We start from the raw sequence: 14533 nt of genomic DNA, 5'->3' as shown, positions 1-14533 counted from the left end.
ATTTCATAAGACACCTTGTCTTTATTCTTCTAATTTGGTGCTGATTTTTATCTTTGTTCTAATAAGTAGTCTCACTTATGTGCAGATGACTGGTTCAGAAATGACTCCTACATTAGTAGTCAGCCATTTCCTGTCTGTTAAGACATCATCAATTTCATTTTTTGTGATATTATTCAGGGGTCACCATGATCAGCATCTTCTGTCAAAATAAGATAGCATAAAGCACTTTGCTAACCATCAAGCCCCGATAGAAATATTCATCATTATTACTTCTATTATTCTGACTCTTATTCTATTATTCTGACTCTTTTCCATTGGTTTCCGTGGGTGGCAAATTAAGGTGGCCTGGGATGAAGACAAGGAGAGAGAGGTAGCCCAAGGTATCACGATACATGGGCTTTGAAGCATACCTTAAAACACTTATTAACCTTAGCCTTAGTACAATGTGAAGCCATCATGGGACTTAGAAAAGAGAGGAGTCATAGAAATGGCCACATTCCACACATGCCTCTACTCTCTTCTTTTTTTTTTTTTTTTGGAGGGGGAGAGGCTGGGCAATTGGAATTAAGTGACTTGCCCAAAGTCACACAACTAGTAAGTGTTAAGTGTCTGAGGCCAGATTTAAACTCAGGTCCTCCTGACTTCAGGGCCGGTGCTCTATTTACTGCACCACCTAGCCAGCCCCCATCTACTCTCTTCTTAAGGAAAATATATTTACTTTCCCTCTTACATGCTGAGTCTTATAACTTCTGCCTTCCTTTAAAATATCTCATGTCACTTTCTTCAGGAGGTCTTTACCACTTCCCTGAGCGGCTAGTCGCCATCTCCTGCTAACCTAGCTCCCATTTGCTCTGCATAAATTTTGTATTCTATGATTTGTTACAGGCGTCTCTCTCATTAGAATGCAAACGCCTCGAGATCAGAGACTGGATATTTGCTTTTTCTTTATATCTCCAGAGAATAGCACGGTGTTTGGCATATATTGTTCTTGATCTATATTTCAATTATTTTTAATTGTTTTTCAGTCATGTCCAACCCTTAGTTACCCATTTGAGGTTTTCTTGGCAAAGATACTAGAGTGATTTGCTGTTGCCTTCTCCAGCTCATTTTATAGGTGAGGAAAACGAGACAAACAGGGTTAGGTGATTTGCTCAGCGTTACACAGCTAGTAAGTGTCTGAGGCCAGATTTGAATTCAGACATATAATGAAAACTTCATAAATACTTGTTGATTGTTAGTTGGTCGATAAAATACGTGTGAGCTTTCCATGTAGCCTATAATCTTTTGCCCTTTTTTGTTTCTTGATTCTGAACTGTATTTTTCCAAACATATTTTGTCATTCTCCTTTATGCCCCTCCTCCTTTGCTTTGAGATCACTAATATTAACATAGATGGTGATTTAATTTGTAGGTCTTATCTAGTTCTTCGTTGAATTTCTCTACTTCTTGTTCCTCTATCCTTCTTTATCCTTAGTCCATGAACTGCAAATTATCTTCATGGTTATCTTTTCTCCTAGTGCTCAAGATCAACAAATGTCCCATGAAATGATTTTTCTTGATGTCTTTGGATGCATGATAAAATCAACTCTACATGTTCCTTTATATACTTCTCCAAGGAGAACTAGTGAGTCATCTTTCTTTCCATTTAGGAGCAACTTTTTTGTCTCTTTTAATTTAACTTATAAAAGAATATCAAAACTGATGTCCATTCATTGGACAAATACTTCATATTTAAAATACCAGTTACCAAGTTAACATTTATTTCTGGCTTAAAACCTCTGTGATTCATAACACTCCCTTCTTCTTCCTCAAAAGTCTTCCATCCACTGCAGAGGGTGAAGGGGATCACAAGGGACTATGGGAGATTTTCTTTTTTTTTTTTTTTTTTTTTTTTTTTTGCTGTTGCTGTTTTGTGGGTTGCCACAGTCAAAGAACTCATCACCTATTAGTCAATTGTCAGGTCTGGGTCTGAAAGTCATTCATGTCAATAGTGTTTCTATGGTACCAACCCCATGGTGCTGAATGTCTCCACTCTTACCTAGGCTGGTTCTAGGACAGCAGATATAGTCCATTTCTGGGAATTTATCCAAAGGTTCTCCAGCTTGATAGAACCTGCCAGAACTTACTTTCTACTGGTGTAGACATCAAGAGCCCAGGATCACAGTCACGCCACCATAACACATTAAAGCAGGATCTATTTGGAGGTAAGCTGTCATTTGTAATATGAATACTAAAAGTGGGGGGAAGCATGAGAAGCACAATTTGAAATCTAGCACTGTTTTTCAGACAAATTTTAAACATTAGTACTTCCTGGACTTTTCTAAATTGTCATCAAGAGATTTCAGTTTAATAAGTTTAATTTCAGTTTGAGATTCAGTAAATGTCATTTCAATCATAGTATGGGCTTATAGATTTAGATAGAACTGGAAGAAATCTCAGAGGCCTTTTAGTCTAAGTTCTTTATTATCCTCTGACTCTTAAGTCCAGTACCCTTTGACCTCAGTTCCCAAGTTTCAAATACTCTAATGATTTTAGATGGTTTTTTTTCTTTTCAAACTTATTGATACTGACAAATATTTTCTCCTGTGACATACATGTCAACATTGGCAATTTTAGATTGTCATTGTTCAGTCATTTCAATCACGTCTGACTCTTCATGACCCCTTCTGGGGTTTTCTTGGCAAAGATACTGGGGTGGTTTTGCCATTTCCTTCTCCAGTTCATTGTACAGATGAGGAAACTGGGGCAAACAGGGGGAAAGCTAGTAAATGTCTGAAACTGGATTTGAACTCACAAAGATGAGTTTTTCTGATTCCAAGCCCAGTACTCTATCCAGTGCGCCACCTTGCTGCACCAATAGCTGCACCATTTTCGATTACCCAATTGTTTAAATCAAGCTGTATTTGAGATGGATGTATTTTAGAATTTAGTTAGTGAACTTTATCCTTCTAGAAACTCTCAAATGTCAACACAGCTTATATTCACCAGAGGGCAGCTGTGCACCAGTCTTACAAAGTGATGTTTATTACATTTGTGTAAGGAAAAAAAAGTATTATGTTCTCACTAGGGAGTTAAACATATGGCATCACTCCATTTCAGCACATGAAGAGGTAGAGTGGAAGCTGTTACTTGTGAACTAGGGTTTATTGGTTTGGGTTGTGTGTCTGTGTGTGTGTGTGTGTGTTTCTTAATAGCTCTCATAAATGTATACACTCAGCCTGATGTTTAATTTTGGAACTACCGACTGCATGATGGGTAAGCTCCCTGTCTTAGCTGAGTATCCAAAACATAAATTTCTTAGAATAATGGCTTCCCCTTATAGAATAACAGATCCTGGTCCTGTAATTTCATTGGCATAGAGGACTCCTGTGGGGAAATGCCTTCTTATAGGGCAGGGTTGCACCTTATAGTCTTTGAGAGTTGCATAGAGCACACTTACTGAGAGATTAAGTTACTTGCCTGGAGTCTCGGAGCCCCGATGTGTCAGAGGTAGGTTTCAACCAGGTCTTCCTGATTTCCAGGCCAGCTTTCTATCCATTACATCACACTGCCCCTTTTGCCAAATAAGCAAGTAATAGTAGTAGAGGATTTACTGAGTGTTTTTTTGTAAATAAAAAGTACAAAAGTCTAAAAAATACATACAAATCCAGAAACATTTCATCAAGTCTTTTCCTCATGTTTAACTTTTGCAACATGGTGGGAAATATCTCTCTCCAACAAGTCAAGCAAAGATATCTTCATAATCTCTGATTTACAATAACTTGCATTTACATAACATTTTATACAATACTTTATTTTTGCCCAGTTACATGTTGACAATTTTTAACACTTTTTTTTAAAGTTTAGAATTCCAAATTTTCTCTTTCCCTTCCTCCCTCCCTTCCCCCTTCCCTGATACAGTAAACAATCTGATATAGTTGATACGTGTGCAATCAGCATTTACATAACATTATAAGTTTTACAAAATGTTGTACATTGTTGTTGAGTCATTTCAGTCATGTTCTGTCTGATTCTTCATGACCCTGTCTGGGGTTTTCTTGGCCAAGATACTGGAGTCATTTCCTTTTCCAGCTCATTTTACAGATGAGAAAATTGAGGAAAACAGGGTTAAGTGACTTGCCCAGGGTCACACAGCTAGCAAGTGTCCAAGGCGAGTTTCCAACACAAGTCTTCCTTCCTACAAGGGAGGTGATTGCTCCTCCACACCAGGTGGCCTCACTAGGTTTGCCCAGTTGTTATGAATGTCTGATTGTCTGTCAAATTTTGTCCCTTCTTCTTATCCAACTTTTCCTTACTGCCAATTCATACCATCTCCATTCTAATATAGACTTTCGAGTCTTTCACATGAAAAGCTGCAACTTCCTCCCCCCTATACTCTTTTATCTTATAGATTTTGACCTTTAGTTCGTTTTTCCTCTCTGTACCTAGAGTTTTCTCTGGCCATATCCTTGACTCTTGAAAGTTCAATGGTGGCCTCCCATTTAATAGAGATAGATCCATATGTCTTTACCTATGCTTCAAAACTCATACATCAAGGTATCTTGGGTTGTCCCTTCCCTTCCCTTGTCTTCTTCATCCCAGCCTACCTAGGTCTTATCACTATTTTTAGGCTCATCTCTTGAAATTAGTCTTTTGTATGGTAGTTCTTCTTTCATCCCATAGCTTTCTCAGTAGAATATAAGTTTCTTGGGGGTAGGTACTGTTTTGTCTTGAATCCTGGCTCCTCGTTGTCAAGCACAGTATCTTACCCATAATAGGCACCTAATAAATGTTTGTTGAGTGCTTTCCAAAATAGTCCCTTGAAATCAAGAATTGCCTTCCTTCCTTTCACCAGCCCAATTAACAATGACCTTCCCTGACATTTAAACAGCTTCTAAAATCTCACCTTCTCTGTGAAGCTTTCTGGAAAGACTAGAGACTTTTTGACTACTTTTTGCAACCTAGTCTGGACACAGTCCTCCCACACATATTCTCCCTTACTTGATTATTTCAAGAACCCAGAAGTGTGATCAGTGCTGGCACTACAAGCGCAATTCACAACCACACTCTGCATTCGGTAGACAGTCTTAATGAGTTGCTCTGTTAAGAAAAGGTTATCACCCCAGAGCTAATCTGTAGGTAAAGAATCTCTCTGAATTTAGCTAGGCAAGCTCTCTTCCAACAGAAACAGAAATTATTTCCAAACTCACGTATGAAGGCTGTCTACCTCGATAGGAGTTTGTACTCTGTCTGCTCAGCCTTCAAAGACACAGAATCATCTTCATATCACAAAGAGGCTTTACAGTAGGCTGATAGCAGAGAGCTTTCCCATCTCCCTGAATTAGGCAATTTTCTTTGGTCCCTGCTTCTAAATGCATTTACTTTTGGCCTATATTTGATACTGTATATCTAACTATGCATTCAGGTAGGAGGTGTGGAGACACCTGTGATTTCATTGTGTAAAGGTACTCCCAGAAATAAGCTCCACCCATAAAGATAGGAACCTTCCTGGCAAATTATAATCTTAGTGAGTTGTCTGGTAGACTGAAAAGTTTGGTAGCTCACCCAGAACCACGTAACTAATACGTATCAGGGGCAGTACTTGAACCCGGGTCTCCCTAAATTGGAGATCAGCTTCCTGGCAACTACACCATGGTGCTTGTCCTTTTTATTCTGTTTTGGGATAATCAAGACATGAAAGAATCTGAATCCTGGAGAAAGGGAAAGAGCACTGGATTTGGAGTGAGAGGTTCAAATTCCGGCTCTATCAATTACCAATCATGTGACCTTTGACAGGCCATTTCATTTCTCCCAACCTTATTTTCCTTATTTATGAAAAAAAAAAAATTTGGCTGGACCAGCTGCTCTCCAGCATCTCTTTTGAGTTCCGATTTCTATGAGCCTGATAAACATATTCCTGAAAGGTTACATATAGAATTAATTTTTGCACACAGGATAAAAAAGCTCAGTTTTAAAACTAAGATTTAAGAGGACTTGTCATTGAACCTCATTTTAACTTCAGTGCAATTAACACAGTCTATTTTGGGCCCCACAACCATAAAGCAAGCATTTTATAATAATTTTTAAACAAAAAAATTTAATTTTCTAGCTCAGCAGCAACAATAGATTCAATAGGTCAAATATCATAAAATAAATTATAATGTTGTTGCTGTTGTTATTGTTGTAATCACATCATTTCTGTAGTGTCTGGCTCTTCGTGACATCATTTAGGGTTTTCTTGTCAAAGATACTGGAGTTGGCCATTTCCTTCTCCAGCTTGTTTTACAGATGAGGAAACTGAGGCAAAAGGGGTTAAGTGACTAGACCAGGATCACACAACTAATAACTGTCTGAGGCCAGATTTTAACTCAGGGCCAGCACTCTATTCACTGCACCAACTAGCTGCCAAATGGGAATTATACTGAAAGTCAAATATTGTGCTATACTGCAATATTCAGTGAGATGCAAAATAAGAGAAGATTTACCTTGCTGGATAAATGTTGAAGGCTTTTAAAAGCATTCTTTCAAAGGCTCCTAGTTTGAACAGGTTTTCCCTATGTAGTACTTAGTAATTTCTCTTAGTAGCCTAGTACCAGTAGTCTTTTGTACCAGCATAAATCTGCAGTGGAAATTTAACAAGGTCCCTTGCTACATAAAATAAAGGTCTGCTGTCTCATTAAGATTCAAACTCCTTTTTTTTTTCTCTTCTGCTAACCTGAATGGGGCCTCAGCTCTTACTGGCATTAGAGTGTGTTCACCATTGAGTAGGAGGAAAAGTTAGAATAGTAGAAAGTAGGCCTAATGAAAAATGCAAAGAAATCAAAATTAGAGAGGCTAGATTAAGAAGACCAGTTTTTACTTCAGAAGCATAGTGTGATGGAAAGAACGTTGAATTTGGAGATGGGAGACCTGGGTTGGAATTCTGGGTCTGCTTCTCACTCCCTATAAATCTTCCTCATATGTAAAATGAAGCAATTCTACCAGAAAATCTGTTAGATCCCTTCCAGCTCTGAGCCCTATGAAACCAAAGGTATGACCATTGGTAATAGATATTTCAAGTATGCAAGCACTGAAATGACTTTGTGCTTATCCGATATGCATAAAATAACACTCACCTTCATATGCATATGTAACCTTTATGTGTTTCTTTAATGGATCATTAATATCTGCTCTAAATGTCTGGTATTTTCTGTCCTAATTAGTAACATCAAGTAGTTGCAGAGGGGAATCATAATTGGGTGGGAGTTTGAACCCCAAAGACACCTTCAAGTTCTACAGGGCTATGATAGTGAAATATTGCATGTCTCCCCCTATAGCACCTAACAAAACAGAGTGATTAACTCTTGCCTTGAAGCTATGGTGATGATGCTAGCTAGCAATCATTCATGAGGATATAAGAATGATTTTCATGCAGTGATACCAGAATTGCACAAAGAGAATGACCCATATGACCACCAGGTGATGCTGGTGAGAAGGCAAACTGAGCTCTCAGCCATCCCTGGGGCTAGAGGAACCAACTGAGTGTAACTGATGAAACCATTTTTCTCCATCCCTACAGAGAATCTTCATCCCCACCGCACCCACACCTTCTGTAGATGGAGCTTCCCCCGAAGTCACTCCTCTTCAGAGGCAAGGCTTTCCCTTTCAAGCACAATGAATTTTCAGGACAAAAAAGGGGAAAATGGCTGCTGTTTCATTCATTTCTGGGAGTGGGGAACCTGGGGCTTTGAGGCCACATATGGCCCTCTAGGACCTGGGTTGCAGCCTTTTGATTGAGTCCAAGTTTTACAGAACAAATCCTTTTATTGAAGGGATTTGTTCTGGGAGGTTTGGATTCAGTCAAAGGACCACACTTGAGGACCTAGAGGGCCATATGTGGCCTCCAGGCCTCGGGTTCCCCACCCCTGCCTGTAACTATTACTCCTTGTATGTTAGAAGGACCTGGTTCTGAAAAGTGTTTGTTTCTCCCTTAAGTAAACAGTCATGTTTGGTTCCTTGAACTCCCAGCCAGAAATATTGCACTAGCAGCACTAATTTGAATTTTCTTATGGAAATAAACTCCCATAGTTTAGAAAACCCTTCTGAGTTTTCTCCTTCCATACCTAATCTCCTATGTGCAGTAAGACAATTAAAACTGACAGACAAGATACCTGTCTTTTTAGTGAAAATCTCAAAAATACAGTGCTCTATTTGAGCTATATTCCCCAAGCTCTATTTTTAAAGACTGGTAATAGTTCCAAGTGACAAATACTTAGACTACAGGTAAGAGTAAAAGGAAGAAGAGGCCATGGCTAGCCATCTTCTTTCATTTCACTCTCCATATTTTCTGGGACTCTAGACATTCTGGTATTTCACAATAGGATTAGAATGAAGGAGTCACGAGCTAACATTTAACAAAAGCAGATTTACTTCAATTGCATGGAAATGATATTCATCAAGGGTTTCATTGGGTCATAGCTCCCTGCCTCATTTCCCAAGGTGATATACCCAGTTTGCAAGATGTATCAAATCTGAGGAGCCCCCAACTTCTTCTGTGCTGGGTTTTATGTTCAAGTGAAGGAAGTTATATCAGTAGTTTGAACCTTAGTCTCCTAGACTAATTAAATTTTTAGTAAGGTTTCAGTACCTTTTACAGAAAAACCAGTATAGTATGTGAAGGATAGATGTTACTCCTACCACATTGCATAAGGTCAGGTAAAAACAGAGAGTAAATTGGGGCAGGTAGGTGAGAGAAAGAGTCCTGCCTCCTAGAAAGCATAAGAGAAAATTTCCAGTTTGTCTCACCAACAGGCACCAAATACTCTCAAAATCTAATCAATGCTATTATTCTCTGGACTGTCCAAAGCTTGGCACAAGACCATATCTGCTCCTCAACAGGGAAACTAATCCCAGCTGTGATTTGGTGCAGTTTTAAACTTTGGGGTTGTCAAAGATCTCCATTTCCTCTTTTCTTGAAATGGTGACCTGTGTTTTCCCACACTAATCCTCTCTGTTCTTGTTTCTTGCTTCAGATTCTAGGTCAGAGAAACTCTCTATAAGGTTGAGGAGGAGGACATTGAGAAATCTCTTCCTTAACTTTTAGGCAATGATCTTCTGCAGAGGTCACGGCCAAGACAACATTACATCTCTATTCTAAGATCTTGGGCTCTAAATTAAACTTCATTTTGTCTGATATATAAACCTCCAAGCAGCATGTAAATATGCGGAAGTGTACAAATCCTGGCTCTCAAAAGAACCATCATCATCCACCACCTCCACCCCCTCCACCTCCTCACCCCACACACACCTCAATCTTCACCTCCCCACCTACCTATCACTGGAGACACTACAAGAGAAATTCTCAGATCTAGCAACAGATGTCTTGCTATTTCCCCAGAGAAGTCCCAATTCCCACTGTCCGGGGGGAAAAAGAGATAAAGATAGTCAAGTGCCATATTCTTGAATTTCAATGGGATGAATTCAAATCCCTACTCAGCTACTATACTTTTTTATTACACAAAGAGTTCAGAAGAGTCCCCACAGCTACTGCTTTGGTCAGGGTGGCAAGAGGTAGGTGTGGGATGAATGGAATCCCTGGTTTCTACCATCCAGGCAAAGTGAGGCAGCAGAAATTAAGACAATGGCAAATGTAGGGAATGTGTTCTCAGTTTTCCAGGTTTGAACTAAAAGTAGATTTTCCCAGAGAAAGAGCATGGTAAATGATGATTGGGCTCTAGAGTACAATTTGCATTGTATTTACCCAGTCTTGTCAGAATCACAAGCTCTTAAAGCTGGAAGTGACCTCAGAGGTTGTTTAATTCAACCCATACTTAAACAAAAATCCCCGCTTACAACACCCCTGATAAATGATCACCCAATCTTTACTTGAAGACCTTCAGTTAGGGGAAACCCAACAGCTCCAGAAGCAGTCAATTCCACTTTGGTATAACTCTAATTTTTCTTTGAGTCAAGTCTCTATTTGCCTCTGCAAATTCTACCCATTGGTCCTGGAACCAAGTATAACAAGTTGAATCTTTCTTCCATATTACAGCTTTTCAAATATTTGGAGACAGCTATCTTTAGAGGGGTGCTGGAGCTAGTTTGAAGTGGCTCATGAAAGCCTGTTGTTCAATTTTAAATATAAGCATTTTCACTTCAAAAATCAGCCAATACTTCAAATCAGGGAGGAAAGGAAACTGCATTAGTTATCTACTATGTGCCAGGCACTGCATCAAGTGCTATAATTGCTAAATTTCATAGCACTTACTCTATGCCAGGCACTGCACAAAACTCTTACAATTATTATCTCATTTGATCCTCACAACAACCCTAGGAGGAAGGTACTATTATTATCTCTGTTTTACAACTGGGGAAACAGAGGCTAATAGAGGCTGATGGATTTGCCAGAGTCACACAGCTACTAAGTGTCTAAGGTAGGATTAGGAACTGTGGTCTTTTTGACCCCAGGTCCACACTCTATCCACTGTGTCACCTGGATCCCTCTAAGCAGCTTGATTTGTTGGTCTGTTGATTATCTAGATTCAAGAAAAATGGAAAAAATATCAACAATGCAGATTAAACTTAAAAGTGTGTCATGCTCATGTCTTTTATTCCCCAGAGAGCTGGGTGTTAAACATTTACCAGTCTACCTCTTCCTATCTTTTACCCCTTAAATCCTTTTTTCTCCAGGCTAAACATCCCTAGTTTCTCCAATGGAACTACATGGTCTCCAATCTTATCAATATCCTGGTTGTGCTCTTCAGGATGAACTTCAGCTTGTGAACACCCTTCCTAGAATTTAGCGCCCAGAGCGGGCGCTTTAGTTCTGTTATCATTTAGCCAGACCTGTTGCTGTTCCTCCTTTGCTTTTGAAGAGGATCAAATGACATCCCAAGGTGATATCTTGCATATGAATTGAAGTGAGGCAGAGCTGTGCAAAGTCAACATCCTTATTCTCTTTCAGAGTCACTGAAGTCTACTGGCAAGATGAAAGTCAAGATGGCCCAAGATACAGTGCATAGGGGTCACTACCCACAAGAAGTGCTGATCTAGGCATCTAAGTGATTGACTAGGCAGAATGAACACTAGATCTAGAGTTAGCGGTTGCTGTTATTTGGTCATTTCAGTCATGTTCAACTCTTCATGATCCCATTTGGGGTTTTCTTGACAAAGATACCAAAGTGGTTTGCCATTTCATTTTACAGATGAGGAAATTGAGGCAAACAGGTAAAGTGACTTGTCCAGGGTCACACAACTAGTAAGAGTCTGAGGCTAGACTATGAGTCTTTCTGACTCCAGGCCTGGTTTTCTATCCTTTGTACCACCTCTAGCTACCCCTGAGTTCAAATATTGCCTCAGAAACTTACCAACTGCCTGACTCAGTTTCCTCATCAATAAAGTGGGAAGAGTAGTAGCACCTTTCTCCCAAAGTTGTTGTGAGGATCAAATGACATAATATCTGCAAAGTGATTTGCACACCTTAGAGCAATATTAAAACGTTGGCTAGTACTATATAGTCTAATCCCTTCACTTTATAGGTGGAGGAACTGAGGCACAAGGAAGCTAAGGATTTGGCTCAAGGTTGAGCAGATAGTAAGAATCAGAGACAAGTCCACTGAACCCAAAACCAGTGTTCTTTCCTTTATTCCACACTGACCAATACTCTGACGAATCTGTGATCTCATTAATGTGGACTTGTCCTTAGACTTTGTGTTGCATGTTACTTCACAACATGTGATGTTATCATAGTTACCCATATTTGTGCATCACCCCTGTAAGCGTAAGCAAAGTGGGATTTGTTGTTGTTTCTGGAGTTCAGTTTCCTAAATTCAGGCTAAATTGTAAACATCTGAAGGATTAATCTCCTTTGAACCTTGATAATTCACAGCTGTGCTGAATCAAGTAGATTTCGTGCCTTTTGGCTCTGAGACAATTCGGGGCCAAGTCTTTGTTATGTATTCTGGGAGGTTGGCATTTTGCTTTGGAGGTTCACTTATGAGAAGGACCTTTTGATTCTCTGGATGGGACTTTGAGTAGCTATTTGTTAAGAGCCCCCACCCACCCAAATATTCAGAGGTTTGTGCTCTCCCGATAGAGGAGGTGGGTTGTATCACTTTGCTCAGACAGTAGGAGCCCTGTCTTTTGAATCTCTGTGCTAACTTCTGTGCTTGCATTTTCTACTTATCTGTAATTAAACTAAGACTGTTGACCCCTTTAAAAGTTGTCTTTCCTTTAGCGAAGCAGATCAAAGAAGCTGTGCTAGCAGGCCATGCTGGGTGTGCTAGGGTGCTTGCTATTACAATCCCCTAGAAGATTATTCTTGAGGACAGAGACTTCTGCCCTGTTGTAAACTCTGTCTCTCTTAGAACAACACAATGCTCTGCACAGATAAGCATTTGCTGAATCAAATTGTTCAGTGACACTGGATTCAATATGCTTTAGTAGCAAAAAGTGCTGGACTGGGAGTTGGGAGGCCTGGCTGCAAGGTTGTCGGGGTCTATTGGGGGAGGGGGAGAGTGAATGGAATTGGATGATCACTGAAAGCTCTCCTACCTCTAAACCTTCATTGTTTTAGGGCTAGCCTAAGAACCTAACCACCAGATATAATACTGTAAGAGAAGAATTCATTCCAGCTGCCATACACCTGATTCAGCTTAACTTTTAGAAGACAATCTACTAACATAACTGATGTCAAAATTTGTTTTGCATGATTATACATATTTGTAATAGGTTTGGTTTTTGGCTTCTCATTATGTGGAGAAGGAGGGAAGCAAGGAAGGAGAGAGAGAATTTGGAATGAAAATTTTTGTCTCTTTTTTTTTAAAGCAATCGGGGTTAAGTAACTTGATCAAGGTTACATGGCCAGTTATTTCTGGGTGTGGTGCTAAGTATCTGAGCTTGGATTTGATCCCCAGGTCATCCAGACACTGGAGCTGGTGATCTTTACTTACTGAGCCACCTGGCCACCTCAAGTCTCTATTTTTTTAAAAAAGAGGCTAATCTATTTGTAAGTTGGAGACTACATACAAGCTAATTCTTAACTACAAAAATATGAACTATTATTATTTTTAAATTTTTATTTATTTAATTTTAGTTTTCAACATTCACTTTTATATTATTTTGAGTTCTAAATTTTCCCCTTCCCTCCCTCCCCTCTCCCCAAGGTGTCATGCAATCTGATACAGGCTATACATGTACAATCATATTAAACATATTTCCATATTAGTCATGTTGTGAAAGAAGAATCAGAACAGGTAAAAACCATGAGAAAGAAAAAAGGGAGAGAAAGAAAATAGTATTCTTTGATATGCATTCAGACTATAGTTCTTTCTGTGGATGTGGACAGCATTTTCCATCATGCGTCTTTTGGAATTGTCATAGATCATTGCATTGCTGAGAAGAACTAAGTCTATCAAAATTGGTCATCACACAATATTGCTGTTACTGTGTACAATGTTCTCCTGGTTCTGCTCACTTCACTCAGCATCAGTTCATCTAAGTCTTTCCAATTTTTTTTTCTGAAATCTACCTGCTCATCATTTCTTATAACATAATAGTATTCCATTACATTCATATATCACAACTTGTTCAGGCATTCCCCACCTAATGGGCATCCCCTCCATTTCCAGTGAATTATTATTATTATTATCAATCCAATAGACAAAGGACTTCTGGCTGACCAAAGTGACACACTAATATAAAAATATATCAATCACCAGTAACTATTCTACTACCATTATTAAGTACACATAACTGGAATTCACTTGGACCAAATTATGTCCATACATTTTTTTTGAGTGTTAAGACATTTGAAGAGAGGCAGTAACTCATTTAGGGTACAAATAGTGATCCAATACAGTATCTAGAATCCAGAAGTATATTTGAAAGCACAATCAATATATACTCATCTATGATTTTATTTAATTAAGCTTACCTGTCTTCCATCCTGAGGTGTATGCATATCAACTATAGAATAGGATTTCAGAATCTCAGTGTTGAAAGGGACTTTATAGGTCAACTAATCCATCTACAGCTTCTCTAGAAAGGAATTCTTTGTTGGAAGGCATCTAGTGATGAGAAACTCATTTCCTATGGAGCAAGTTCACTCCATTTTTGGACAACTCTGATTTTTAGGAAATCGTTCCTAATAGTGAAATGAAATCTCACTTCCTTTACTTTCTAGCACTGTTTTTTGTTCTGTCCTTTGGGGTCAAGCAAAATAAATCTAATTCCTCTTTCATATGACAATCCTTCAAATACTTGAAGCTATTTATTCCATTACTCCTCCTCTCCCCATCCCAACTCCATGTTATATCTATCCTATATACTCCCAGTTACTTTTTTCTTTTACTTTAAAACAAATTATTTATTAACAACATTCTTGTCATTTTAAATTTTGAGTTCCAAATTCTCTGCCTTCCTTCCACCCCTCACCCACTAAGAAGGCAAGTAATATGATATCAACTATACATATGAAACCATTAACCATATTGCAAAAAAAATGCAATAAAATAAAGAAAATTATACTTAAATTTGCACTTAAATTTTATCATTTCTCTCTCTCTCTCTCTCTCTCT

The sequence above is a fragment of the Petaurus breviceps genome, unplaced genomic scaffold (genome assembly GCF_028583685.1).
Source record: "Petaurus breviceps papuanus isolate PSGF00001 unplaced genomic scaffold, PetGlider_PUasm1.0 90808, whole genome shotgun sequence".
Classification (NCBI taxonomy): domain Eukaryota; kingdom Metazoa; phylum Chordata; class Mammalia; order Diprotodontia; family Petauridae; genus Petaurus; species Petaurus breviceps.
Note: the sequence above shows the minus strand (reverse complement) of the source record.